The sequence below is a fragment of the Lithobates pipiens genome, unplaced genomic scaffold (genome assembly GCF_037356315.1).
Source record: "Lithobates pipiens isolate NorthernLeopardFrog02 unplaced genomic scaffold, aLitPip1_a1.2 Scaffold_27, whole genome shotgun sequence".
Lineage (NCBI taxonomy): Eukaryota > Metazoa > Chordata > Amphibia > Anura > Ranidae > Lithobates > Lithobates pipiens.
In genome coordinates this window covers 185,088,216-185,115,639 of record NW_027507788.1, presented here as the reverse complement: position 1 = coordinate 185,115,639, position 27,424 = coordinate 185,088,216, and the positions used below count along the sequence as shown (strand labels likewise).

Here is a 27,424-nt window from a genome sequence, read left to right as displayed (position 1 = left end):
GTTGGAGACTCAGCAGAGAGAGATTTATTGTATCTTGTACCAGCATTTAGCTACACACCTTGGCACCAGCAAATTGAGCTCAGGTCTCTGCTGAACTCCAGGTACAATATAACAGACCTGTGCTCATTGAAAAAAGTCTAGTGCCCCGTACACACGAGCGGATTTTCCGTCTGAAAAACCTTGGATGGTTTTTCCGACAGAATTCCGCTCAAGCTTGCCTTGCATACACGCAGTCACACAAAAGTTCTCTGAACTTTCAATCGTCAAGAACGCAGTGACGTACAACACTACGACAAGCCGAGAAAATTAAGTTCAATGCTTCCAAGCATGCGTCAAATTGTTTCCGAGCATACGCAGGAATTTTCCGCGTCAGAATTTGTACAGACGATCAAAACTTTTTCAAACCAAAAAATAGAGAACCTTCTCTCAATCTTTTGCTGGCTGGAATTCTGTCAGCAAAAGTCAGATGGAGCGTACACACGGTCGCATTTTCCGACCAAAACCTCACATCAGACTTTTGCTAGATTTGCTGGATTTCCTATCGTGTGTACGTGGCATAAGATTCTAAGTTGACTCTATTGGCACGGAGGAACTTATTGGGACCAATGGGACTAATGCCACGTACACACGATCGGAATTTCGGCAAGTAAAAGACAGATGAGAGCTTTTCATTTGAAATGCGACAGTGTGTATGCTCCATCGGAATTAAGCTGGCCGAATTCCTGCCAGCAAAAATTTGATAGCATGTTCTCAATTTTCCCAATGAAAATTCCGATCGTGTGTATGCGATTCCGACGCGCAAAAACTCACGCGTGCTTAGATTCAACTACGAGATGGGAGCTATTGGCTACTGGGTATTGAACTTCCTTTTTCTAGTCCCGTCCTATGTGTTGTACGTCACCGCGTTCTTAGCGGTCAGAATTTGGTATGACCGTGTGTAGGCGAGACAGCTTGAGCGGAATTCCGTCTGAATTCCGTCGGGAAAACTATCTGACCTTTTTCCGACCATAATTCCGATTGTGTGTACACGGCATAAGGCTGGCCATAAATTATGCATTTTTTTTTCCTTCAACCATGAGTTAAAGGAAAGAAAATTGCTTGATTTCACTCATTCTCAGAATACAATAGCAAAGCGGGAGAGATTCCCCCATCAACACAGAGAGTGGTGATGGAGGAATCCCTACCACTCTGCTATTGTATTCTGGAAGTAGGAGGTTTTCTCACTATCAAAATACAATGATCACTGCTGCTGGCTATAGCCAGGGACAGTGATCATACAAGAAAAACCTGACAGGCTGGTTATACTGAAGTGACTAGATAGATTCACTTCTGTACATCCAGCCTGCCCATAAATGGATCGAAATTTGGCCAGTTCCTGATGTTCTTCTCCGCATTTCAAATCATCTATGGCCAGCTTTATAGTTCCTTTTTGGCTGTCTGGACACAGAGATTCCCCTTCTTACCCTCTCTTTGGACCCTTTTCTGCCATGCGAATTGTGTGGTCCCAAAGCTGTGGCCTACCTCCAGAACTTCCCTGTGTTGACCTTAACCCTGGAGCCTCCTTGTACCAAAATGTCCTCCTTTTTCTTTGCCCTTGCTGTGTGCTCCCTACTAATTAGTGTATATAACACTGCAGCCAGGTTATGCTGAATCTCCACCTCTCACAGGGCCCTGTGGTCTTCCTCTGGAATGACTGTGCAAGCTCCTCATCCTGCCTAGATGTCCCTCTGTCAACCCAACCCAGCCAGCTTCTGGGGCTTGTCAGGCTCCTACAGTGTAAGGTCCTTGTGTGGTGCCATTTACTTTGCCATAATGCTGCCTCTTGTCTCTATTCCTTGTTGCTTACTTGTTACCATATTGTTCCCCCCCAATCATGCTACTTATCCTTGGCTTACTTGGATTGCTCTACTGGGACTCTAGGCGTATACTTTGTTGTGTCACGTTTCTGCCCTATGATCTTGCTGTTTGTCTCTCAACATGTCCTGGAGTTTTACCACTGGGCTTACACCTTGTTGCTGCTCCATATTTCCATCTGCTGATTCTGTGGAGGCTCCCTGGCTGCCCCACTGTTATCTTGCCCCACTCCTGTGTACTGAAAGACCTCAGTAAACACCCCGCACTGTGGGTCCTGTGTGCATTCCCTGTCTGCACTCCTAGTTCATCATGGGGCTACTCATTTGTATCTTCTCATTTTTGTCTGGAGTTCTGCATTAAACCAGAACAAGGGCTTTTTATAATCTTTCACGCCGAGAAACTAAATTTTTAAATTACATCACCAGATCATGACATCAGAGGAGTCTGCAGCAGAGTTCCAAATGTGTGTGTGTGTGTGTGTGTGTGTGTATATATATATATATATATATATATATATATATATATTTATATATATATATATAAACTGTCCTGGGGGGAAAAAAACAATGTCCTAGAGTGGATTTCTGTTGTAACCTCTTGTCAATCACATAACACATATGTGCGGTGAGGAGTATGGGCTTGATGCCCATGCATTGTGCATCTGATTCCATTGCAGACAAGGTTTTTGTGCAGAGAACATTCTCACTTTGGGCAGCCAGCACAGTGACCGAGCTGTCACAGACCGCTACCAGTCTCCCATTATCTGGCTATGCTCGGTCATTTAATCAGGAAGTCCATTCCACTTCCCCAGGTGTGGAGGGCCACCAGGAAGGGGCTGACTATGCTCTGGAGCAGTCATGTGATCAGGAAGTCCATTCCGCTTCCCCCCAGTGTGGAGGGACACTGGGAAGGGGCAGGAAGGGTCTGGCTATGCTCGGGAGTGGTTATGTAATCAGGAAGTCCATTCCCCTTCCCCAGGTGTGGAGGGCCACCAGGAAGGAGCAGGAAGGGGCTGGCTATGCTCTGGAGCAGTCATGTAATCAGGAAGTCCATTCCTCTTCCCCTCCCGGTGTGGAGTGACACCAGGAAGGGGCAGGAAGGGTCTGGCTATGCTCGGGAGCGATAATGTAATCAGGAAGTCTATTCCACTTCCCCCAGGTGTGGAGGGCCAACGGGAAGGGGCTGTCTATACTCTGGAGTAGTCATGTAATCAGGAAGTCCATTCCACTTCCCCAGGTGTGGAGGGCCACCGGGAAGGGGCAGGAAAGGGTTAAATGTTTTTTATACAGCAGCAGTGTGCTTGCAATATTCATTGTACATCGTATTGACATATATTAAGCTTGAAAAGGAACATTTATTATTTTTCAATGTTGTTTTTTCAACCTTTCAGGCAGAGGGTGGCCGTGTTCTGAAATGGGATTACTCAGCTGGAATCTTGTGCGTGGAGCAAAATATCAGCCCACTAGAACGGTGAAATCATGCTCGATATTTTCCCTTTTAATTATTCCTCGATAATTCATGTATTTGTGTACATGGTAATGTGAATGTGAACAATGTACAGCACAGCGGTTTCGCTTTGCCGCTCTTTCAATATTTTCAATATTATTTTATTTTTTTCTTAGAGCTGAACTCCAGGCAGATGTAAAAGGCGAAAAGTTAATGCAGTTTTGTGTTCATTATTACATAATTAATGCTAAGTTCCACCTCATTGATGTGGTAACATACATAGGCAACATGTAGAGCCCAGTGGATCTTGGTGCTCCATCGGTCGGGGGGGGGGGGGGGGGGTCAGACGGACCCGTAAATCACCCCCCCCCATTGCTCCAGTCCATACCGCGCACAATACCCACACCCCTCTCACTCACCTTGTGCTGCCCCCTGACTGACATGTGGAGACAGGGGTCCCCTCAGTGTCCTCCCTCTGTCGGTCGGGCTTCCACTGCATCTCCTCGGCATCACAGTGGCCATGCGTCTCCTCCTCCTTCTTCTTACTAGGCCAGGACAGGTCTCAGGACCCCCTTCCTGATTGGCCAGGAGTAGAATCAGTGTGACAATAGTGAATATTGATTTGCTATTGTTACACAAGAGCCCACCCTTTTTTGAAGCCTATTAGAGCCCCTCATTGGAATCCATGCATGCGGCACCCCCGCATGTAGATTGAGGGCCGGATGCATGGATGGGGGGGTGCCCCTGCGCCCCTAATGGATGGGTTGCCACTGGTAGAGCTCCACAATGCACAGTAATGCATTCCATTACAAAAAAATATCATGTGCGATTTTAAAGGAAAAGTACAGCCAAAGCTCATTTGGCTGTACTTCTCCTGTGGATCGCAATAGTGCAGTTTGTTCTGCACTCCTGTGACCCGATTTCAGGTGACAGGGGGCTGAAGCACAATGAAAGAGCCGGTCTAGGTTGGGGAAAGATTGTGACCACACACCTCCCAACTATTTGAGATGGGAATGAGGGACACCTATCAGCAAAAGTATGCAGGCATGGGACACACCCCTTGCCACGCCCCCCTTAAAAGGAAAATTGTACAAAAAAACAAGATTGGTTAAACCCACAAATGCTTTTTTTACCACTACTATTCCTTTATATTGGCTTTTGGAATTTACAAATGCAGCAATTAAGAAATCAGATGAAAGATTTAGCGCTGGAAAACACTTTTTGATAGATAAAAAGTGCATTTTATATACAACTATATAGATCAGACCAATATGAGGGACAAATGAGGAGGAAAGAGGGACAGAGGGACATTGCTCCAAATCAGGGACAGTCCCTTGAAATCAGGGACAGTTGGGAGCTATGAAACCATATGGTCAGGATCTTCCCAGAACCCTGGACTGGCACCTGGCTCATCCTCTCTGCGCGAGCCTGAGAGCTTGGACCCGACGCTCGGCCCCCTCCACAACTCCAGTGAGCATGGAGGGGGCAAAGCAAACAGCAATGTCTGACAGTCACCAGCTCTCTGCTCACGGAGCTCTGAGAACCAAGCAATCAGCAGTGTTTGATCGCTCAGTTCGAAGTCTTGACGACAGCGGGGGACAGATTCAGTATCGGACCCCGATGCTGCATCCATCTGGTTAAGTTTACCATCTTCCTGACCAGAGCACTTTTTACAATTTGGCACCGTGTCGCTTTAACTGACAATTGCGCGGTCATGCAGCGCTGTACCCAAATTAAATTTGCATCCTTTTTTTCCCACAAATAGAGCTTTCTTTTGGTTGTATTTGATCACCTCTGCGGTTTTTATTTTTTGTGCTATAAACAAAAAAAAAAGCGACAATTTCGAAAAAAAAATATTTTTTGCTATAATAAATATCCCCCAAATTTCTTTTAAAAACACATTTCTTCATCAATATAGGCCAATATATACTCTTCTACATATTTTTTGAAAAAAAAAATCACAATAAGCGTATATTGATTGGTTTGCGCAAAAGTTATAGCATATAGTGCAAACCATAGGAAAGATTGATGGCATTTTTTTTTTTTTTTTTTACTAGTAATGTTAGTGATCTGTGATTCTTAGCGGTATTGCGATGGACAGATCAGACACTTTTGACACATTTTTGGGACCATTGACATTTATACAGCAATCAGTGCTGTAACTATGCACTGATTACTGTGTAAATGTCACTGGTAGGCCCCAGAGAGCCCCTCACTTACACCTGGGTGCCCAGAGAGCCTCCCCCCTGCATCAAGGTCCCCAGAGAGCCCCCCACTTACATAAGGGTCACCAGAGAGCCTTCCATCACCTTGGGGACCCCTGCAGAGACCCAGGGCTATAGCCCCAAAAGCCACCCCCTAGCAACTACACTGCTGATACCCATTTAAATCCTATCTTAACATAGCTTAGCAGTCCTTCGATGGGATCTGTGAATGAGTAAACTGGCAGACAGACTTCTAGTTCTCAATGGACTATGAGCACACTGATCAGTAGGCTCATAGTCAATTCGCTTTTTCTCTATATTTCTAACTGAAAGCCTATACAGAGCAGGAGGGAGAGTGTACAGAAGTTTGACATTGCACCTGCCATCCACTGATCACGGGTGCAATACTTTGCAGACTCCTGTAGAAAAAAAATAATAAATGCAATATATTTTTCCTGCAACACTGGAGTTATTGTGAAACTGAAGACAACACTTGGTTGTCACATGATGGGGACTTTTTACGCTTACTGTTAAAGACTTTGTATGCCAAATTGTGTTATTACCATCATTAATCCAGTTTATGCTTGCCTAATTACCAACTATGGTGGGTGACAATAGACAGTATTAAGTTTGCCTTTACTACCTGGTTTGGTGCCAATTTCCTTTGATATAGCGCTACTATTGGGTACTAAGTATTACTTTTGGGGATTGCCTGTGATATTGTATGTTCATATACTCAACCTGGTGTGTTAGAGGGGCTGAAGTTCTTGAGAAGGTTGAGGTAAAGAACAGAGGACTCGTCCTAATCATCAGCTCCTACGGGGGTGGCGCTACATATATAGTTTCTAATATTTAACCACTTCCAAACCGGGCCTATTCTGGTACTTCTCTCCAACATGTAAAAATATTTTTTTTGCTAGAAAATTACTCAGAACCCCCAAAAATTATATATTTTTTTTAGCAGACACCCTAGTGAATAAAATGGCGGTCACGGGAGAGCCCGGAGAAGCACCAGATTGCGGCGGGAGGGGGGCCACTTCCCCTCCCGTCGCCTATAAGGACGATCAAGCAGCGTAACTGCCGCTATGATCATTCTTATCGTGCACAGAATCGCTGGCTGGAAAGAATGATGCCTGTAGCTGCAGGCATCATTCAGATATCCCCGCACAAATTCAAGGATTCATTTGACTATGTATGGTAGGGAAGTGTGTCGGTGAATGTTGCTGTTTGTGCACAATTCTCTATTTGTATTATTATTTTTTAAATTTTTGTATCACTTAGTATAGTTTTAATTTTGATTTTTTTTTATGGTTTGAGCCTAGCCTGCAGACTACAGAGTCCCTTCCATCTATGTTATGGAGCAGAGGCAAATGTGAGGTTTCTGTAGTCCTGTCCTGTTTTTGTTTTCCTGACCCAGTAGGATAAGTGAGTGTTGTCACTCTAGCACAGGAAGTATGCTATTGACAGGATCACCAGGGATTTTACTGCACAGGTTATCTTTAGGTTGCGTTCACATATGAGCAAATTGGATGCGGATTTCCCCACATTCAATTTGCATGACATGTGAGTATGCCTCGGATTGGAGCCGGTTCACACATGTCCGAGGCCGCCACGGCCCACATTCCAAAAGGGTCCTGTGCGTGTTTGGGTCCAGTTCAGCTGCAAATTCAAGCAAAAATTCAAACCTGAACTGGTGAACAGGGATGCATCGGACCCCGTGCTGGGAACCGTGGCCGGACACATGTGAACCCAGCCTGAGTCTAGCCTGAAGACTACAGAGCCCCTTCCTCTATGTCATGGAGAAGAGGCAAAGTAGGGGCTTCTGTAGTCCTGTCCTGTTTTTTGTTGTCCTGACACAGTAGGGTGTAGACATGTGCTCAACAAAAAAAATTGTTTTGTTTCTTTATGTTTCCGTTGATTCATAACGATTCGTAGTTTTATTTTCGTCGATACGAAATGATTGGTAACTACGTTAGTCTAATTTTCTTTGATTCGAAATTTGTAATTTTGTTAGATAATAATTTTAGTTTATTCGGTACACTACTCATGATTTAGTAATTGTTACTTTTGTGAGATTGCCTTTTGCGTTGATTTGTACTTTCGTAGGAAATAAAGAATAATAATCCTATGTTTGCTTTTCTAATAAGTCCTGTACTTACTCCAGTCCACTCCCTTAGTCACCAGACCGGACTCCGTCTCCTCCTCAACTGAATCTAAAAAGATTCAGGAATGCTGTGCGACTCAGACACAAAGGGGATAAGCTGATTGGCTAAAGATATTAAGTAAGATACGTCACTCACTAATACACTGCCCATTCGAAAGAACGATTCGAGAACGCGAAATTACGAACATACAAAATTACAAACATACATATTAAGATACACTTATGCCCGGTACACACGACCGGTTTTCCCATCGGAATAAACTCTGGAGGTTTTTCCAACGGAATTCCGCTCAAAAGCTGTCTTGCATATACACGATCACACCAAAGTCTGACCGAAAAGAACGCGGTGACATACAACACATACGACGGGACTAGAAAACGGAAGTTCAATAGCCAGTAGCCAATAGCTTCTGTCTCAAACTTGCTTCAGAGCATGCGTCGTTTTTGGTCTGTCGGAACAACATACAGACGGGCGGTTTTCCCGATAGGAATTGGTTCCGTCGGAAATATTTCTAACATATTCTATTTCTAGGTCCATCCGAATTTTCGACGTAAAAAGTCAGGTGGGGCATACACACGATCGGAATATACGATAAAATTATTCCGTCTGACTTTTCTGTCGGACATTCCGCTCTTGTGTACGCGGCATTACACTGTCCATTCAAAAGAACGTTTCGAGAACACGAACAAACGAAATTACGAACAGATGAAGAAACAAAATTACGAGCACACAAATGAAAATACGAACATACAAAATTATGAACAGACAAAGGATTGAAAATACAAAATGTAAATCATTTGTAACAGAAGTCATCTTCTTTCTTTTACTGTTTTGGAGTTTCGTATTTTCGGAAGTTTGTCTGTTCGTAAGTTCGTATTTTCGCATGTTCATTATTTTGCTTATTCGTAATTTTCATATTTTGGTTCCTTCAGCTATCCGGATTTTTGAATTGATCAGAATTTAGGAATACTAAGAAATTTGTATGAAAATCCATTTGTTACAAACTGAATCGCACACATCTAGTATGGTAAATGACTGTATAGGAACTGTGTCACCTGCAAAGAAAACAAATGCGTCCACCACATCTAAGGCCTCCTCAGCTACAATATTTTTGTTCTTGGGTTTAGCTATCCTTTATATAAAACATTTTCACAGAAATCTGGAACAGAAGGAATGTAAAAATGACAATCTGGTAGAAAAAACATCTTTTAGGGACACGTTAAAGTAATAGCTGCACCCAATGGAAACGTGTGCCAGTCTTACCTTCAACACAAAGTCACTTTGCCGTGATAAGAATCATCATGGTGACTTTTTTTTTTTTCGGACAGGAACCTCTGCAGCATTGTGTGTGGTTAATTAATTCATTTGCATCACAATGGAAATCTTGGAAAAGTGAAACATGTTCAATGACATCTGGGAACTCATTAGAACACTAATTGTGCAATGAATTGCAAGTGTAAAATTAAGAACTACATAGGTATCTCATCTGGGCTTTTAATTGACTTAATGGAAGCTTTGATTCTTTAATAAGGTGCCTTTGGAATTAATTTATTCACATAATGTCTAAAAAAAAAAAAAAAAAAAAAGAAGAAAAAATACACGGCATTAGCAGCATTCATGTCCATTTAAAAGGAATGTACAGTAAAACCTTGAATTGGGAACATAATTCGTTCCGGAAGCATGCTTGTAATCCAAAGCACTTGCATATCAAAGCGAATTTCCTCATAAGAAATAATGGAAACTCAGATGATTTGTTCCACAACCATTTATTCATAAGTCCTTCAGTTTATGGTCCATATAAAAAGATTATAGCAATGTGACCAGGTTGTATACCCATAAAATGTCCATCCACAAATGGAAGCCCCCACATGGGGATTAAAAGCAAAATCCATCAGGAGCTCCAGAGTATAAAAGAAATGAGAGGTGCCTCTAAGTGTAGCAATATGGTTACATTTAATGAAGGTACAACATTTAGCAACTCACATGGTTGATGATTAAACGAGGCACATCTAAGTATTCAGGCATCCGGGGTAAAGCTGTCTACATATAGACCATCCTCCCCACCGCCGGCTCTCACCAATGTCAGTCAGCAGCAATGGTGACCGGGAAGACTACCCTGCAGTAGAACGATTTGAAAGCGAGACTTGAACTGCTCATGAAGCGCAACCTGGAAGGGACAACGTCAATGGCGGTGCAGCGGATGGTCTACGTGGACAACTTTACCCCGGATGCCTGTATACTTAGATTTGCCTGTTTTAATCATCAACCATGTGAGTTGCTAAATGTTGTACCTTCATTAAATGTAACCATATTGCTACACTTAGAGGCGCCTCTCTTCTCTTTTATACTCAGTTGTGACATGACGCTACTCATATCAAGACATCGCTTGTATATCAAGTCACAATTTATTAAAAAATGTTGCTTGTCTTGCAAAACGCTCTCAAACCAAATTAGTCTCAAACCAAGGTTTTATTGTATAGTGTTTTTTTTAAAATACATATTTTATTTCTGTAATTATTATCATCAGGACTAGAGATGTTAATTTTTTGTCCATTTTTCTTTTAGTGCGGTAAATGTGAACTATCGCTGATCAATATCATGTAGTCTTTAATCTAGTCAACAGTTGGACTTTTAGGCTTCTTTTCATGTTTTTTTCTCCTTGCTATTGTTAAAATCATGGTTATAGAGCTCAGTAGCTCAAACTGACATTGAGGCCTCCTCCGCACCTAAGTATTCTGGGAACACGGGCAGAAACACAGGTTCCTACATGCATTTCAATGTGGCAAAATGCACAACGTGCTTGCCGCGCCATTCATTCTTAATGACACACCAAACATGGGTTGCAGTCCCACACTTTGTCACCAGAAAAAAACTGCAACACAACGTACTCGCCTTAGTGCAAAAAAAAAAGAAGAAAGAAAAGGTACACAAGTTACTTTGGCACGTGTAGGGCAGTCTGTTCAAGTAAATGGATGCCCTTTGCTGTCGCACATCAAATGTGACAAGAACGGGGACACACTGCATCGCTCAGATGTGAATGCAGCCTAGAACACACAACTTAGTAGTTCAGCAAAAAGACACATCTGTTATTAATATGCAGGATTTATACAGCGCCTACAGTATGTGCAGTGCTTTACATTATAAAGGGAGACAATACAGTTACAATATAATGCAATACAAGAGGGCTAAGAAGGTCCTTCTGAAAACATACAATCTGTGATCGGGCTCCATCTAATGGTTCAATTAGACAAACTGTTTTGACCCATTTGTATTTTTTTATGTGTTGTAGTGAACTGCATCAGGTTATTATTCTTCAGTAGAATGCTGACATCTAGTTTTGGTTTCTTTCTCTGTCATCCCCTCCCGTTTAGTGCTTGTTAGCTCGGTCCTTGCTAGACTCTCCCTATTTCCTCCATGCTCCCTCTGCCATTGTTAGTACTTCGCAGAGGCAGGGTTTGGGAAAGTCATTGTCTTCTTACACTTCAGTACAGTTGTCTTGTATTTGACTTTTGTGTCTTAATGAATGAGTTAAGCTGCCTGTGGATGGTGCCAGGTCAGCAGGGGACCATACTGTTTGGACAGGCTGGGTCTAAGAAGATATGTCAATGCATAAAGTGGCATTTGAAACAGAACACAAACCTCCAGGTAGGCACTATATATATGCTCTCTCTTTAGATCATCCATTATTTGCCTCTTCTTCATAACATAGTGACCACCGTGCATGCTAACAACTGATTTGCTCTTAAAATGAGCCTACGTTGTATCCACACAGAGCAAATCTGCAAGTTCACTTAAAGTGGACCTTCAGTAATTTTTTTCAACATTCCATCTATTAAATCTTCAGCCCTTGTTGTTTTAACTTTGGATAGTAAAAACTTTTTTTTTTCTGCCAGTAAATACCTTATACAGCACACTTTCTGTTTCTTGTCTGGAAAAAAGCCTAGGCTTATGACATCATGCACAGCTCTCTCTCTCTCTCGCTTACTCTCATGAGATTTTGCCAGGAAGGGAGGGGGGTGAGTCATAAGAGGGCCAATGAGAGCTGCAGAGCTGGAAGTGTGCCTCTGTGTAAAGCCAGGAAGTGAACATGCAGCAGCTTCAGCTGCCCACAGTTAAAATGGCTGCAGCCAGACTCAGTGGAGGGAGATTTCTGCAACATACTTGGCAAGTACAGAATCACAGTATATAGAAAAAAAATATGCAAAGTGGTTGGAGAGAAGCTTCAGTATGGCAAAGATGTTTTTTATTACAAATCATGTGAGCAGACAGAAGTTCCTCTTTAACTAAAATGTGATAGTGCCGGTGATAGGTAGCCACCCAGCACCTAACTCATCATTGATGGAAGGAGGTTGCATTACATACTCCCCATACCTGGAAGTACTGGGAATTGTGAAGTGAGGGGAAACTAAGTATAATATATGTCCAAAAACATGTGGACTCCTGACCAGTACATTTATATGAGTTTGTAGGCAGGTTCAGTCCGTATTCTCTACTGTAGGTGGCGTTAGACCGAAACAGCAATGCAGAAGAAGAAGGAAGTTGTGAGGAACTTGGTTTCTCTATGATTTACTCGGTCACAGGAAGACAGCTGTCCAATTGGACAGTGGCATCCCACGTGACCTTGGTGGCCATCTTGTGCCAGGCAAAGTATATTTAAAGCCCCATACACACTATCAGATTTTCTACAGATTTTTTCCTTCAGATTTACCAAAACCATATAATATGAGGTCAAACCTTAGGAGTTTCAATTTGTATGCAATCAGGCAGGCCCTTGCACTACATGGTTTTGGTAAATCTGAAGACAAAAATCAGCAGAAAATCTGATAGTGTGTATGGGGCTTTAGACTCACTTTATGCGAGTAGCCAGTGTAGGGACAGATTACCCGTCTGGTGGAGACAGTGCTTACCACCAGAGAAAGGTTCTGGAGGAGTAGGAAAAGTGCAGGGACTACACGATCTCCTCTCAAGAAGCCTCCTGTTTTGGTGTGGACCGGCCAGGGCACATTTCTGCCCCTCACTGCAGAAGCCGTTAGCATCATTTCTAGATCACAATCCACTGCTACTGTTGGTGTGTGGCTCCGGTCAGCTGTGCCCACCCGCAGGGCCTGATTGCACACCTCCCAACATTATGAGGTGGAAATGAGGGACACCTACTAGCAAACATATGTAGGCATAGGACACACCCCATGCCACACCCCCTTAAAGGAGAATCAACCAAAAAAAAGGTTACTTAAATCCACAAAGGCTTTTTTTTACAGCTATTATTCCTTTATATATGCTTTTAAAATTTACAAATTCAGCCGTTTAGAATTTGGATGAAATGTTTAGCACTGGGAAAACCTTTCTGAAAGATAAAAAGTGCATTTCGTGTACAACTATATGGATCCGACCAAAATGAGGGGGGAAGAGGGACAGAGGGACATTGCTCCAAATCAGGGACAGTTGGGAGCTATGTTCTCTCCTACCTCGGCCTCTGAGTGTATTTTTGCCACCAATGCAGTACGCGGCACCCTATCCACAAGATTATTAAACATCCCATTCCAAAACAACTGGTATTAATATGAAGTTGGCTCCTTTGCAGCTAGAACAGCCTCAACAAAGTGTAAAGTGTGTATGTGCAAATTTGTGCCCATTGAGCCAAAAGAGTATTTGTGAGGTCAGGTACTGATGTTGGATAAGAAGGCCTAGCTTACAATTAGCATTTCTATGGGGTTGAGGTGAAGGCCACTCAAGTTCCTGCACACCAGACTGATCAAACCATGTCTTTAAGGAGCTTGCTGTGTGCACAGGAGGACAGTCATGCTAGAAAACAAAAGGACCTTCCCCAAACTCGTGCTACAAGGTTGTAAGTGCAAAGTTGTCTTTGAATGATGCAGCATACCCCACCTTATCATCCTATACAAGTGGCTTAAAAATGGTCTGTGTCCTTCTTTGCATCATTATATGTTATATATACACAAGGTTACATGTTATATATACACATGTTATATATACACAAGGTCCAGAAAATACATCACTAAGGGCACGCTTAGACTTTTATTTCCCAGGCCAATTAGTTCTTACATTCCAGAAACTTTACTCTGTCAGCATGGCTGCCTGAGAGAACATTTTCAGCTGGAAGGAAAAGTGCAGTTCACTCTATAAGTTCCAGCCGGCCAATTACTGGATGTCAAAGTGTGACACTTAAGGTCAGCCATCTTGTATTTCATCTTCAATTTATTTCACGGCTTCAGAATCAGTAGGTTTCTTTTTAAGTGCAAGCTAAAATTAGGGCTGCCAGTCCTCGGGGGTAAGTAGCAGGTCGGGGTTTTGTAGGTCGCACCGTTCTCTGAGAATATCTGGGTGTGCAGCTCAGTAGAAGGGTAGGTTAGTTACAGGTTAATTGGCGGATTCTAGAAGGCTTCCCTATGGGTTGCTGTAGGACAGAGCATGGGGGACCTGCCCTATATACACTTACAGGAGACGCTTCCTGCAGCAATGAAATCCAGCGGCGTCAATTATCAGGGGCGTTTTAAGTCATCACAAGGTCTGTCAGGTCTAGATTTGTATCTAGAGAGCTTTTAATAGACATAATAGTGTGTTCAGGATCTGAGCCTCTGCAGCCTGGGTTTTAGGGAAGACGCTGTAGACTAAGGCTCTTTGTGTTGTATTATTAGATGGCTGTACACATAATACCTGAAGACGGACATTTCTTTTCTATAGCAGTCCAATTTATTACACTATATTGTGGCCAAGCATAAATATCAGTGTGCAAGAGGACTAGTTAACAAATGAATGATGTATGACAAATTGTGTTAATCAAATTACTATTTTTTTTTAATGTAATTTAATCTTCTATGCCAGAGATATACTGATTTTATTGTACGCTTGCTACCATTTTTGCATTGTTCTGTATGTAAAAGTGCATATAAAAAATTTAATCAAAAATGAAACCGCTGAGCGTTCTCTGTAAACCAAACACTTATTTTTATTTATTTTTTGGTTTGTATTTCTTCCACCGTCATTGTTGGTAGGTTCCATACACATTTTTTTTTTAATACATTTATTTCAATTTATTTTATTTTATTTTATTTTTTTTTTAGATTGTGCCCCTCTTTTGCTTCCCCTCTCCCCTCTCCTTCTCCCTTTTTGTTTTTCTTTTTGGGGAGATTTAGGTTGGTTGGGTTTTTTTTTTTTATTATTGTATTGTTTGGATGAGGTGGGGATGGTGGGTTCTAACAATTGTATAGAAGGGTTTATTAGATAAACAATATAATTGAGAAAAGTGATTTAAGCTAGAAGAGCAAAGATAGAAAGATAAAAGTGTGTGTGTGTATATACACACACACACACACACACACACATATATCCATCGGACAATTGTTTTCGGTTTTTCAATGGACAAATGTTTGCTGTGCATGCTCCCAAACTTTCCAGCAACAAATGTCCAATGGAGGATAATCCGATCGCATAGCTCCCAACTGTCCCTGATTTGGAGCAATGTTCCCCATTGCTCCTCATTTGTCCCTCATTTTGGTCTGATCTATATAGTTGTATATAAAATGCACTTTTTATCTATCAAAAAGTGTTTCCCAGCGCTAAATCTTTCATTTTGTTTCTAAATTGCTGCATTTGTAAATTCCAAAAGCCAATACAAAGGAATAGTAGTGGTAAAAAAAGCACTTGTGGGTTTAACCAATCTTGTTGTTTTCTTTGTACAATTCTCCTTTAAGGGGCATGGCAAGGGGTGTGTCCTATGCCTGGATACTTTTGCTGATAGGTGTCCCTCATTCCCATCTCAAAAAGTTGGGAGGTATGTGATCATGTGTAGAGCTTGTTGATTTTCTCAAAAAAAAAATTTTTTCTTTAAAAATAAAAACTCGATTCACGATTTGAATCAAGTTTTTTTTTTTTTGATGAACACCGCACCGGTCCTGAGGAGCTGCGGGCAGGAGTTTTTGAGGCGAGGCCATGGCTTCGGCCTAGTCTGCTGAGTCCGGTCTCACGGACTAGGCTGAAACCGCGGCCCTCGCCTAAAAACTCCTGCCCGCAGCTCCTCAGGATTGGACTGCTTCAAGGGGCCACACAGGGCTCGGACTCCTTGGCCAACATTTGGCCAATGGGGGGTGGTTTCTCCTGACCCAGGTCCCCTGATAAGGGGGTACCAACTGTCCCCCTGTATAGCTGGACAATTTGTTGCAAAAGCTATAATGAGATAAAGTAACAAACCCATGGAAAATAAATCATCTCTGAACTGACGATAATATAACCTTTTTGACAGCAATTAAAGTTTAAAATCAGTGACTTGATTGGTTTGGTCTCTGATAGATACAGTGTGGGCTTCGAGGAACCGTCCTCTGTTTTTTTTTTTTTATATAAGATACCAGCAGAATAATTTGCATATGAAAATCTGGGATCCTCTAATTGTATTTGTAAATAATTTAGTGATGTCTGCATGGGAAGCTACTCAGGTCAAAGCTGGATGATTAGGAGCATGTAAGTGTATTCTGGGGGATATGGATGCAACTGAACAACATCTGTTTCATGTTGGCAATAACAGGGGGTTATGGGAAATAATAAATAGTGTGCAGAAATAATGTCTCTCGGGCTCTTGAACTGGTTTTGGGGGTTCTTCATGGCTTCTTCTCTTAAAAAAAAAAAGAGCTGGATGCATTCTTAAATGCAATAAATCTGGATATTAACATTTCTGGGTAAAGTGAGAAGCATTATACCATGCATAGGTGTGCGCACAATGGTGTGCCAGGTGTGCCTTTGCACACCCTAATCACCCACGTGTGGCTCCGATTCCTTCTGTTTAGACCCCTAAATTTTCACCAAAGCCCCCTAACAGAGCTTCTAAAAAAAATTGTAAAAAAATAATAAACAATAAAATAATAAGAATAAAAGCTACTGACACCATCCATTGCCCTATTGACACCAATCTCTGCCCTCCTGACACTGTCCACTGCTCTACTGACACCATCCATTGCCCTATTGACACCAATCTCTGCCCTTCTGACACTGTCCACTGCTCTACTGACACCATCCATTGCCCTATTGACACCAATCTCTGCCCTTCTGACACTGTCCTCTGCTCTACTGACACCATTCATTGCCCTATTGACACCAATCTCTGCCCTTCTGACACTGTCCACTGCTCTACTGACACCATCCATTGCCCTATTGGCACCAATCTCTGCCCTTCTGACACTGTCCACTGCTCTACTGACACCATCCATTGCCCTATTGGCACCAATCTCTGCCCTTCTGACACCGTCCACTGCTCTACTGACACCATCCATTGCCCTATTGGCACCAATCTCTGCCCTTCTGACACTGTCCACTGCTCTACTGACACTATTCATTGCCCTATTGGCACCAATCTTTGACCTTCTGACACTGTCCACTGCTCTACTGACACCATCCATTGCCCTTTTGGCACCAATCTCTGCCTTTCTGACACTGTCCACTGCTCTACTGACACTGTCAGTATACAGTAGGGGTCTCCAAACTTTCTGAACAAAGGGCCAGTTCACTGTCCTTCAGACTTTAGGGAGCCACACTGTGGTCAGTGGACAAAAAAAACTTTTCTGGCATCAGTGGGAGTAAACAGTGCCCCATCTTTGGTATTAGGGGGAGGAATAGTGCCCAATTGTTGGTGTTAGTGGGGGAAATGGCACCCCATTTTTTGTTGCTAGAGGGCAGAATAGTGTCTCAAATCAGTGGGATGAAGTGTGCCCCAAGTGCTGGATAAAGGCAGGCAAGCAGGCCGTAGTTTGGAGACCCCTGCTATACAGTACATACATAGCTCCCAACTGTCCCTGATTTCGAGGGACTGTCCCTGATTTGGAGCAATGTCCCTCCGTCCCTCATTAGTCCTCATTTGTCCCTCATTTTGGTCTGATCTATATAAATGTATTTAAAATGCACTTTTTATCTATTAAAAAGTGTTTTCCAGCACTAAACCTTTCATTTGATTTCTAAATTTCTGCATTTGTAAATTCCAAAAGCCAGTGTAAAGGAATAGTAGTGGTAAAAAAAAGTACTTGTGGGTTTACCCAATCTTCTTTTTTTGGACAATTCTCCTTTAAGGGGGCGTGGCAAGGGGTGTGTCCTATGCCTGCATACTTTTGCTGATAGGTGTCCCTCATTCCCATCTTAAAAAGTTGGGAGGTATGTATATACACATACACATACAACCATATGTGTTTGAGCTTTGGGGTGCACACCTATGATAGCATGTCCTGGAACAGACATGCACAGCCACATTTCCAGATTACCAACAACATAACAGGAAAAACCTTATACAAAAAGGTAATTTTAAAGGCAGTGCACTTGAAAGTGAGGTAACACAATGAAAGTGTTACTAAACCCAGGAGCCTGCATTCACTATATCTGGTCTCCCACAATACACAGGACATGGCAATTATTTTAGTAAATATAAACTGCTAAATACCCTTTCTCATCAGTAGTATATAGCAGTCTTATGACTTCTATCAGTGTCTGGTTAAAGCTTGTAGGAGAAGTTTTCATTCTCCTCTGACTGTCCTTTGAGGCTGCAGGATCCCTGACCCTCTGTCTGGACAGCGCCGATTGGCCCTGTGCTGATCACATGCACCCTCCAAAGAAAAAAAAACTCTCTAGCAATACACACCAAACTAAGCATGTGTAGAGGCTCTGTTCTACCAGGAGATGGATTGGGGATTGAGGATCAGAGAAGACAGGATCAAACAGTCTTTTACACAATGTGTAAGATTAACCCCTTAGGTTCCACAGTGAGTATAACCAGCACATTTTTACTGCATATACAGACTGATTTTACTGTTGTGGGTTTAGTAACACTTTCAGTTTAAAAGTAGAAATGCTATTACATAATTAAATTAAAAGACTTCACTGGCCATGAAAGACCATCAAAGGTAATTACAACAGTAAAATACATTCATCATAAAACACCATACAGGTAACAAAGGAATAACATTTGTTGATGCTGATATATCTTAGTGGTTGATTCTGACGTGTTTTGCAGCCAGCTGCTGCTTCATCAGGAAGACCACGCAGGCATCTGAAAGGATTATTTAACAATATATTACAATACAGCTCATTTCATCATTACAAAAGGATATAACCATTAGTGTGATTATAGGCTTACCATGGAAGTTATTTTTCCCCCCACTGGAACAAAACGGCCCATGCTTTATAGGGTTTCTGTCTGCTATCCTCGGGATCAACTGAGGCTGTAGGATTATGTATATGGAGGTTTTCTATTTTTATTTTTATCTTTTTCTGTTTGTTGAACTAGATGGGCTTTTGGTGTCTTTTTCTTAAACCTTACTAAATACGTAACTATGTTTTATCTCTATTCCTGCTGAATAGTAATAACAATGACACTATCCTTCCATGGAAAAACCTTTGTAATAGTTGTATGCATGAGTCAGAGCATTTAATAAAGAGGATTTGTATCCTCAGGAAAAGTTGTCTTGATTTCCACCGTCTGTGATGGCAAAAGAAAAAGCCAGACATAAGATATCTTTTGTCCATTATTTCTCCTGTTGTTAAAGAGTAACCAAAGACAATTTATTTATTTATGTATTTATTTACATTTTGAAGAGAATACGGGAGGGTAAGAACCCCTGTCTTGTTATTTTGTCATCTGTGTGACATAGGGGAGATTTCTCTTCATTTCCTGTCCCATAGCCAAAATAGGGAATTAGAAATGGTCCCTCCAAAGTGAGGGAATCTCAGTGTGTCATCAAGGTCACCAGAAATTGTGTATTACTTTTCAAGTGTCAACCCAACGTTTTTTGGATCTTTTTTTACTTTCACTTTCTATAAGAACGGTAAACAGGACAATGAAAAAGAATGAATCTCCCTAATGGGGGCACAGACGGCAATACAGTTTGACAGCTGTTCTAATCCCTCTCCACTCTATCCAAAACAAAAAAATAAGTTTTGCCTTATAAACTCTATACCTTATACACACTATGCCCGTTACACTTTAACCACTTGCCGACTGCTGCACGCCGACATACATCGGCACAGTGGCAGCAGTTGGCAAATGGGCGTACCTGTACATCCCCTTTAATTGGCGTGGGCTAGTGGGCACACGCCACCACATGCAGCGTGACCATGCCCATGGGACCCGCGGACTCGATGTCTTCCGGTGTCCCGGCATAGTGTCACGGAGCCAGTGAACAAGCAGATGCCTATGTAAACAAGGCATTTCCCCGTTCTGTCTTGTGACATGACAGAGATCACCACTCCCTGTGATCAGGAGCAGTGATCGCTGTCATGTCCTAGGTAGCGCTCCCCCCCCCCCACAGTTAGAATCACTCCCTAGGACACACTTAACCCCTTGATCACCCCCTAGTGTTTAACCCCTTCTCTTCCAGTGGCATTTACATAGTAATCAGTGCATTTTTATAGCATTGATTGTTGTATAAATGTGAATGGTCCCAAAATAGTGTCAAACGTGTCCAATGTGTCCACCAAAATGTCGCAGTTACAATAAAAAAAAAATGTAAAATAGAAATGCCATAAAACTATTCCCTATTTTGTAGACGCTATAACTTTTGCGCAAACTAATCAATATTCGCTTATTGCAATTTATTATTATTTTTTACCAAAAATATGTAGAAGAATACATATCGGCCTAAACTGAGAAAGAATTTTGTTTATTTATATATTTTTGGGGGGATATTCATTATAGCAAAAAGTAAAAAATATTGCTTTTTTTTCAAAATTTTCCTCTTTTTGTTTATAGCGTAAAAAATAAAAACTGCAGAGGTGATCAAATACCGCCAAAAGAAAGCTCTATTTGTGGGGGGAAAAAAACTTCAATTTTGTTTGGGTATAACATCGCGCGGCTGCGCAATTGTCAGTTAAAGTAACGCAGTGCCGAATCACAAAAAGTGCTCTGGTCAGGAAGGGAGTAAAATCTTCCGGGGCTGAAGCAGTTAAACCCCTCTGGTACACATGATCAGTGCCAAGGTATGTTGTCTCTACTGGAAGACCTCTGGGCATTGATATGCAGGCAGAGCTAGTCAATTAGCGGCTCCACCTGAGCACTGATCAATGCTTCATTGGTGATCATGTGACCAGCATTAAAGGTCTTTGTCTTGTAGTACTCATAATTTAAAAAGTTGTTTGTGATGATTGTAGTTAACCTTTGTTTTTGTTATTTTCACTTTACTCCACTTTTTAAAAAGTCAACCCCGACCATAAGCCAGCCTCGGTTTTCTGGGTAGCACAGTGGCATAGTTGGGCTCTATAATTTCCTTCCGCCACCTGAAAACCTACTAGTCGGTTAGCTGGATTTTGTCCAAGCCTGCCGTAGGTTCACTCTATATTAGGGTGTAGCTAAAAACAAATAAGTTAGCCTCATTCAGAACATAACTTAGCATTTTCTAGGCAGAATAAGTGAGTTACCACTCTTGCATTGCAGTCCTGAGATCCAGTTCTATCAGGGACACTGTGGGGTTGATTTACTAAAACTGGAGAGTGCAAAAAACTTGTGCAGCTTAACATAGAAACCAATCAGCTTCCAGTTTTGTCCGATTTATTGTCAAAGCTTAATTGAACAAGCCGAAGTTAGAAGTTGATGGGCTACGATGCACAGCTGCATTCGGTTATGCACTCTCCAGTTTTATTAAGAAAAAAATCTGTTATGCTTGTGTTTGTTTGCTCTCTGTATGCCTGTTTGCATTTCAAACCACAACTCTGGTTAGATAGCATCTGACTTAAATTTGGGCAAGGGTTGTGTTTGAGTGTGGTAGAGACATTTAGACAGGGGTCAAGTCCTGGGGAAAAAAGTGTGGGAACTCCCACCTAAGATCCACTCCCCCACCAAAAAAAAAATGATACGCTCATATGCACGAACACTTCAAAAGTGGTATTTTTTATTCCAATTTTCGTATTGTGTGTATGAAGATCAACTGTTAGTACATAAAAAAAAAACAATCCTCAATAAACATAAATCTGGTAATTCTCTGAATAATCAGCATTCATTCATTGTGCTTCCATGCAAATGTGAACATCGTGTTCTGATCTTTATTGGGGAATGTTATTTTGTATATAGAGTGTTTATGTGGTGGGTTTACACTTTTCATTGAACAGAGTTTGGATAACACAGGGTTAAACGAAAAGGTCATAAATGAACTGCACATTATCTGGGCAGAATGCTTGGGGAGATAGTGATGTGTTCCTGCTTAGGAGATGTATGTTAGCTTGGGGGGCTGTAAACTCTGCAGGGCTCCAACACCCACTCTCTGCTATTCCAACCCTTCACATATTTCCACATAAACTTCCCTCCTGGCATTAAACTTTGCCAGGTATTGTGCTCAGCTTACCCCCCCAAACTGATATTCCTCCCTCAGCTCACCTCTCTCCCTGCATGTCCTGTGAGTATAATAGCTGTGCTCCTCCTCTGGGTTCTCTCATCATATGGCACTGAAGATAGAGGAGGGGGGGATTCAGCGGGACACACAGAGCAAGTATGCAGGAGACTGGGGGGGGGGGGTGAGGAGACAGAAAATTAGGAGGCGCCGGCAGGGAGGAGCGCATCATGAGAGGTCTGACTAAATACAATCTCTCTCTCTCTCTCTCTAGCAGCAGGGACCTGATATACCCATCAACTAGCTGTAATTGACAGGTAGATCAAAGCGGAATCTGTCATGGGGCCCCCTACTAGCAATGCCTGAATGGTCAGGTGTGCGGCACTTACTATTGCGAGCTGTGTCGGCGGCTGCTGGCGTAGCACCTGCCACACAGCTTGCATACTTCAAAGTCTTGCAGGACACGGCTGCTAATGGGAACTGAGTTCCTGTTGTAGAAAAAGTACAGGAACTCCGTTCCCATGCGTTCCCGCAGGACTTGAACCCTGCATTTCTCAACCTTTCTCAACCAGGGTTTAATGGAACCCTAGGGCTCCTCCAGGGGTTGCTAGGGGTTCCTTGAGATGTGACGGATTCACCTCCAACCGATGCTGCCTGCATAGTTCTTGAGCTAATGGCAGGTGTAAAGGGTGGCAGTCTGACCACAAGTGTAAGGGGCATTTTTCTCACTGACCATCAATGTAAGGGGCATTCTTCCCATTGACTACCAATGTAAGGGGCATTCTTCCTAATTACCATCAATATAAGGAGCATCCTTCCCAATTAATATCAATGTAAGGGGCATTTTTGTCACTAACCACCAATCTAAGGGGCATTCATCCCACTGACCACCAATCTAAGGGACATTCTTCCCACTGACCACCAATATAAGGGGCATTCTTCCCAATGACCGCCAATCTAAGGGACATTAGTCACACTGACCACTAATTTAAGGGGCATTATTCCCAATTACCATCAATGTAAGGGGCATTCTTTACACTGATCACCAATGTAAGGGGCATTCTTCCCACTGACCACCAATCTAAGGAGCATTCTTCCCACTGACCACCAATCTAAGGGGCATTCTTCCCATTTACCACCAATCTAAGGGGCATTCTTCCCACTGATCACAATCTAAGGGGGATTCTTCACACTGACCACCAATGTAAGGAACATTCTTCCCACTGACCACTAATTTAAGGGGCATTATTCCCAATTACCATCAATGTAAATGGCATTCTTCCCACTGACCAGCAATATAAGGGGCATTCTTCCCACTGACCATAATGTAAGGGACATTCTTCACACTGACCACTAATTTAAGGGGCATTATTCCCAATTACTATCAATCTAAGGGGCGTTCTTAACACTAATCACCAATGTAAGGGGCATTCTTCACACTGACCACCAATATAAGGAGCATTCTTCCCACTGACCACCAATATAAGGGGCATTCTTCCCACTGACTACCAATGTAAGGGGAATTTGTCCCACTGACCACCAATCTAAGGGGCATTCTTTCCACTGACCACCAATCTAAGGGGCATTCTTCCCACTGACCCCCAATCTAAGGGGCATTCTTCCCACTGAATGACCACCAATCTAAGGAGCATTATTCCCATTGACTGCTAATCTAAGGGGCATTCTTCCCACTGACCACTAATTTAAGGGGCATTATTCCCAATTACTATCAATGTAATGGGTATTCTTCACACTGATCACCAATGTAAGGAACATTCTTCCCAATCAATTGGTTTTAGCGGCGGTTCCACAATACCTGAAGTTTCAAGGGTTCCTTTCTGGTAAAAAGGTTGAGAATGGCTGCATTAGAGTGTAAGCTCTATTGGTGAACCGGTACTGTTGGAAATAATTCAATATACTCTGCAATGAAATGTGTAATATGTTGGTGCTATATAGTAATTCGTATTTTTAGAAATCTGTGATAGAAAAATGAGAGCTGTAGTTGGTAACAGCCATTTGTTTCCTTTGCATTGTATTTCACATAATGAAGCTGCAGGCGACGTGTTGTGTGCAGTATGGCGAGCAGAATGTACATGCCTTCTCTCTCTCTCTATATATATATATATATATATATAGTGTGTGTGTCTCCTGAGTTTGCAGTTACTGTATATACAGTATGGACTCATCAATGATTCATACAGGAGGAGAATAGCTTCTCGTATTGGCACTTGTTTCATTCTACTGATGTTATACAGTAATTGCAATTTTAAGATTGCCGATGCAGTTAAGGGTCCAGATTCTTGTGATGTTAAGTGTCTGACTGTTAAACTACAGAGCGCATCATCCTGTATTGATACATTCTGAGCAGGAGGTTTCTTTTATGTATACTGGTAACCAGATACATGACATTGTAACGTGTGCACACACGTGTCAGGATTGTTCTATAAGGAAAAGTCAGATTTTTTGATATGTCTGCAAATGTCACATAGAAGTCTCATATGAGTCACATACAGTATATATGTCATAATGAGCACATACAACATAGAGAGAGGTAAAACCTTAACCACTTCAATACTGGGCACCACCTTCCCAGGCCGATTTTTCAGCTTTCAATGCTGTCGCACTTTGAATGACAATTGCGCGGTCATACAACACTATACCCAAACTACATTTTTATCATTTGTTCCCCACAAATAGGGCTTTGTCTTGGTGGTATTTGAGCTCCTCTGGGTTTTTTTATTTTTTACTAAACAAACGAAAAAAGACCAAAATGATTTTTTTTTTAAGTTTTATTTTGATCTGTTATAAAAGTTTGTTTTCTCCTTCACTGACGGGCACTGATGAGGCTGCACTAATAGGCACTGATGAGGTGGCACTGATGAGGAGGCACTAATATTTAGAATCTATGTGCACCGATATGCAGCACTAATGGTCACCAATAGGCTACACTGATATGCAGCACTGATGGGCACTGATAGGCAGCACTGGTGGGCACTAATAGGTGGCACTGATAGATAGTGTTGATAGGCAGCACTGATGAAAAAGTACTGACAAGCATTACTGATGGGCATCTGAAGGGAACTGACAGGCGTTACTGATGGGGCACTGATTGACACTTTGATGGGCACCGATAGGTGGCACTGATATGCAGGACTAATGGGCACCAATAGGCTACACTGATAGGTAGCACTGATGGGCACTGATAGATGGCATTGATAGGCAGCAATGAATAAAAGGTACTGACAAGCATTACTGATGGGCATCTGAAGGGCACCGACAGGCGTTACTGATGGGGCACCGATTGGCACTTTGATGGGCACTGATTGGCAATTTGGATGGGCACTGACTGGAAGCTGATGGGCATTGATTTTCAGCTGTGGTGGGCACCTCTGATGGGGGCTGCACTGATAATCAATGTGCTGATTATCAGTGCACACCCCCTCTCTGAAAGGAGAGCCGCCAATCAGCTCTCCCTGTCAGCACAAACCAAGGAAAAGCCAATTACCAGCACTTCCTGGTTCAGGCTGTGATCAGCTGTGATTGGTCACAGCTGATCACATGGTAAAGAGCCTCCATCAGAGGCTCCTTACCACAATCGGAGATGCGGCGTGTCAGAGTGACATACCACACCACCGACCCCCATGGGCACGCACTGGCTTGTTAGCCTGAAAGACGGCATATGACATTCGGTCAGGATAACGAAATCACCGTCCGGTCGTCATTCTGCTATAGGCTGGGCAGGAAGTGGTTAAAAGGTATTTCAACTTTTGCATTTAAATTTAAGAAAACCCAACTTTATGTTTGTTATGTGTTCCCCCCACTCACACAGCATACTAAAAAAAGAAAATACATCTTACCATTCTGGATATTAGAAGCAGGCCCACTCTGAGCAATTTGAAATTAGAGGAAACTCAATCTCTTCCTACTAACAAAGAGGAGGACACTGAGTTTCCCCTCATTACCATACACTGCAGAAGGCCAACATCTAGATCTTTAACCCTTTTTAGGGCCAAAAGTGTTCAAATTTAATTTACAATTGATAATGATTTGCCAGTACAGTATAGACAAGTTAATTATGATAACTATTAACTGCTTAAGCCTGGTACACACTAATGCCCTGTACACAAGGTCAGACTTTTCCGACGGAAAATGTGCGATCGGATCGTGTTGTCGGAAATTCCGATCGTGTGTGGGCTCCATCTGACTTTTTCCGTCTGAATTTCCGACACAAATGTTTGAGATCTGGATCTAAAATTTTCCGACAACAAAATACGTTCTTTTAAATTCTGATCGCGTGTAGACAATTCCATCGCACAAAGTGCCACGCATGCTCAGAATAAATTACGAGACAAAAGCTGTTGGCCACTGGCCTCTTTATAGTTCCGTTCGTCACCTCGTTCTGAACGATTGGATTTTCCAACAACTTTGTGGGACCATATGTATGCAAGACAGGTTTGGGCCAAAATGTCCAACTGTGTGTACAGGGTATAATAGTCCTTTTGTGTTCAACCCAGTGGGTTGAATGAAAAAAAAACCTGACAGCTTTGGTCAGTGCTCCTGTACTAACAATCTGACATTAGTACAGCGATCTCCCCTGCTCAGCTGTTGTGTTATGACAAGGGGATGCCTTTTCCCCTTTTCCCCTGCTGCTTGGCTGCAGAGAAAGGGACTGGGGAATCTCTGTCCTCAATCCCTTTCTCTGTCTCAAAGTGAGACATCAAGGGTCTGTTTAGACCCCTGATATTTCACAAAAGTCCCCTCCAATGGAGCTCCTAAAAATAATTGTAAAAAACAATATTAAAAAAAATTGTGAAAAAATATTGTAAGAAATAATACAAATGTAAGTAATAAAAAATAAACTACTGACGCCAATCTCTGCCCTTCTGATACTGTGCCCTGCTCTACTGACACAAACATCTGCCCTACTGACGTCGTCGACTGCTCTACCGACATTGTCCATTGCTCTACTGCTATATATATTTTATTTATCGGCCTATAACACGCACCCTGATTTTAAGAGGTAAGTTTCAGGAAAAAAACTTTCCACAGCCCCCTGCACAGCACACGGACTCCTTTCCCTGTACAGCACACGGACTCCTTTCCCTTTTTTTTGTTTGTTTGTTTGTTGAACTGGCCGACGTCGCAAGACAACCGACCCATCTGTACTAGGCTGTAGCTTAAGGAAAGATTTGGCTTTGGAGTTTTCAAAAAAGAAAGATATAAGCAGCAATGTCCAAATATTTTTAAGCTATTCTATGTGAATGGGGACAAACAAATACAAAGTAGTTATCCCAAATCAATTCTGTAAATAGACTTTAAAGTGAACCTTAGGCTATTTTTAAAGTATCCTTCTGGAGCCCAATAGGATCCTTGGTGAAGGCTATACATGGAGCCTTGACTTTTGACCAAGTCAAGATTAAAGTGTTACTAAACCCAGGAGTAGGGA

The 27,424-nt window shown here is 42.2% G+C and overlaps 1 protein-coding gene across 10 annotated transcripts in view; it reads left to right on the top strand.

Moving 5' to 3' along the window:
- Nucleotides 1-27,424, top strand: part of B3GAT1 (beta-1,3-glucuronyltransferase 1) — a 113,462-nt gene that overhangs the window by 46,715 nt on the left and 39,323 nt on the right. For 3 of the 10 annotated variants that reach the window (XM_077458016.1, XM_077458008.1, XM_077458013.1), the window contains exon 2: nt 3,245-3,324. The exons of the other annotated variants lie outside the window; for them this stretch is intronic. The gene's annotated coding sequence lies outside the window, so the exon portion shown is untranslated. The remainder of the gene's footprint in view (nt 1-3,244; nt 3,325-27,424) is intronic. 10 annotated transcript variants of the gene reach the window in all.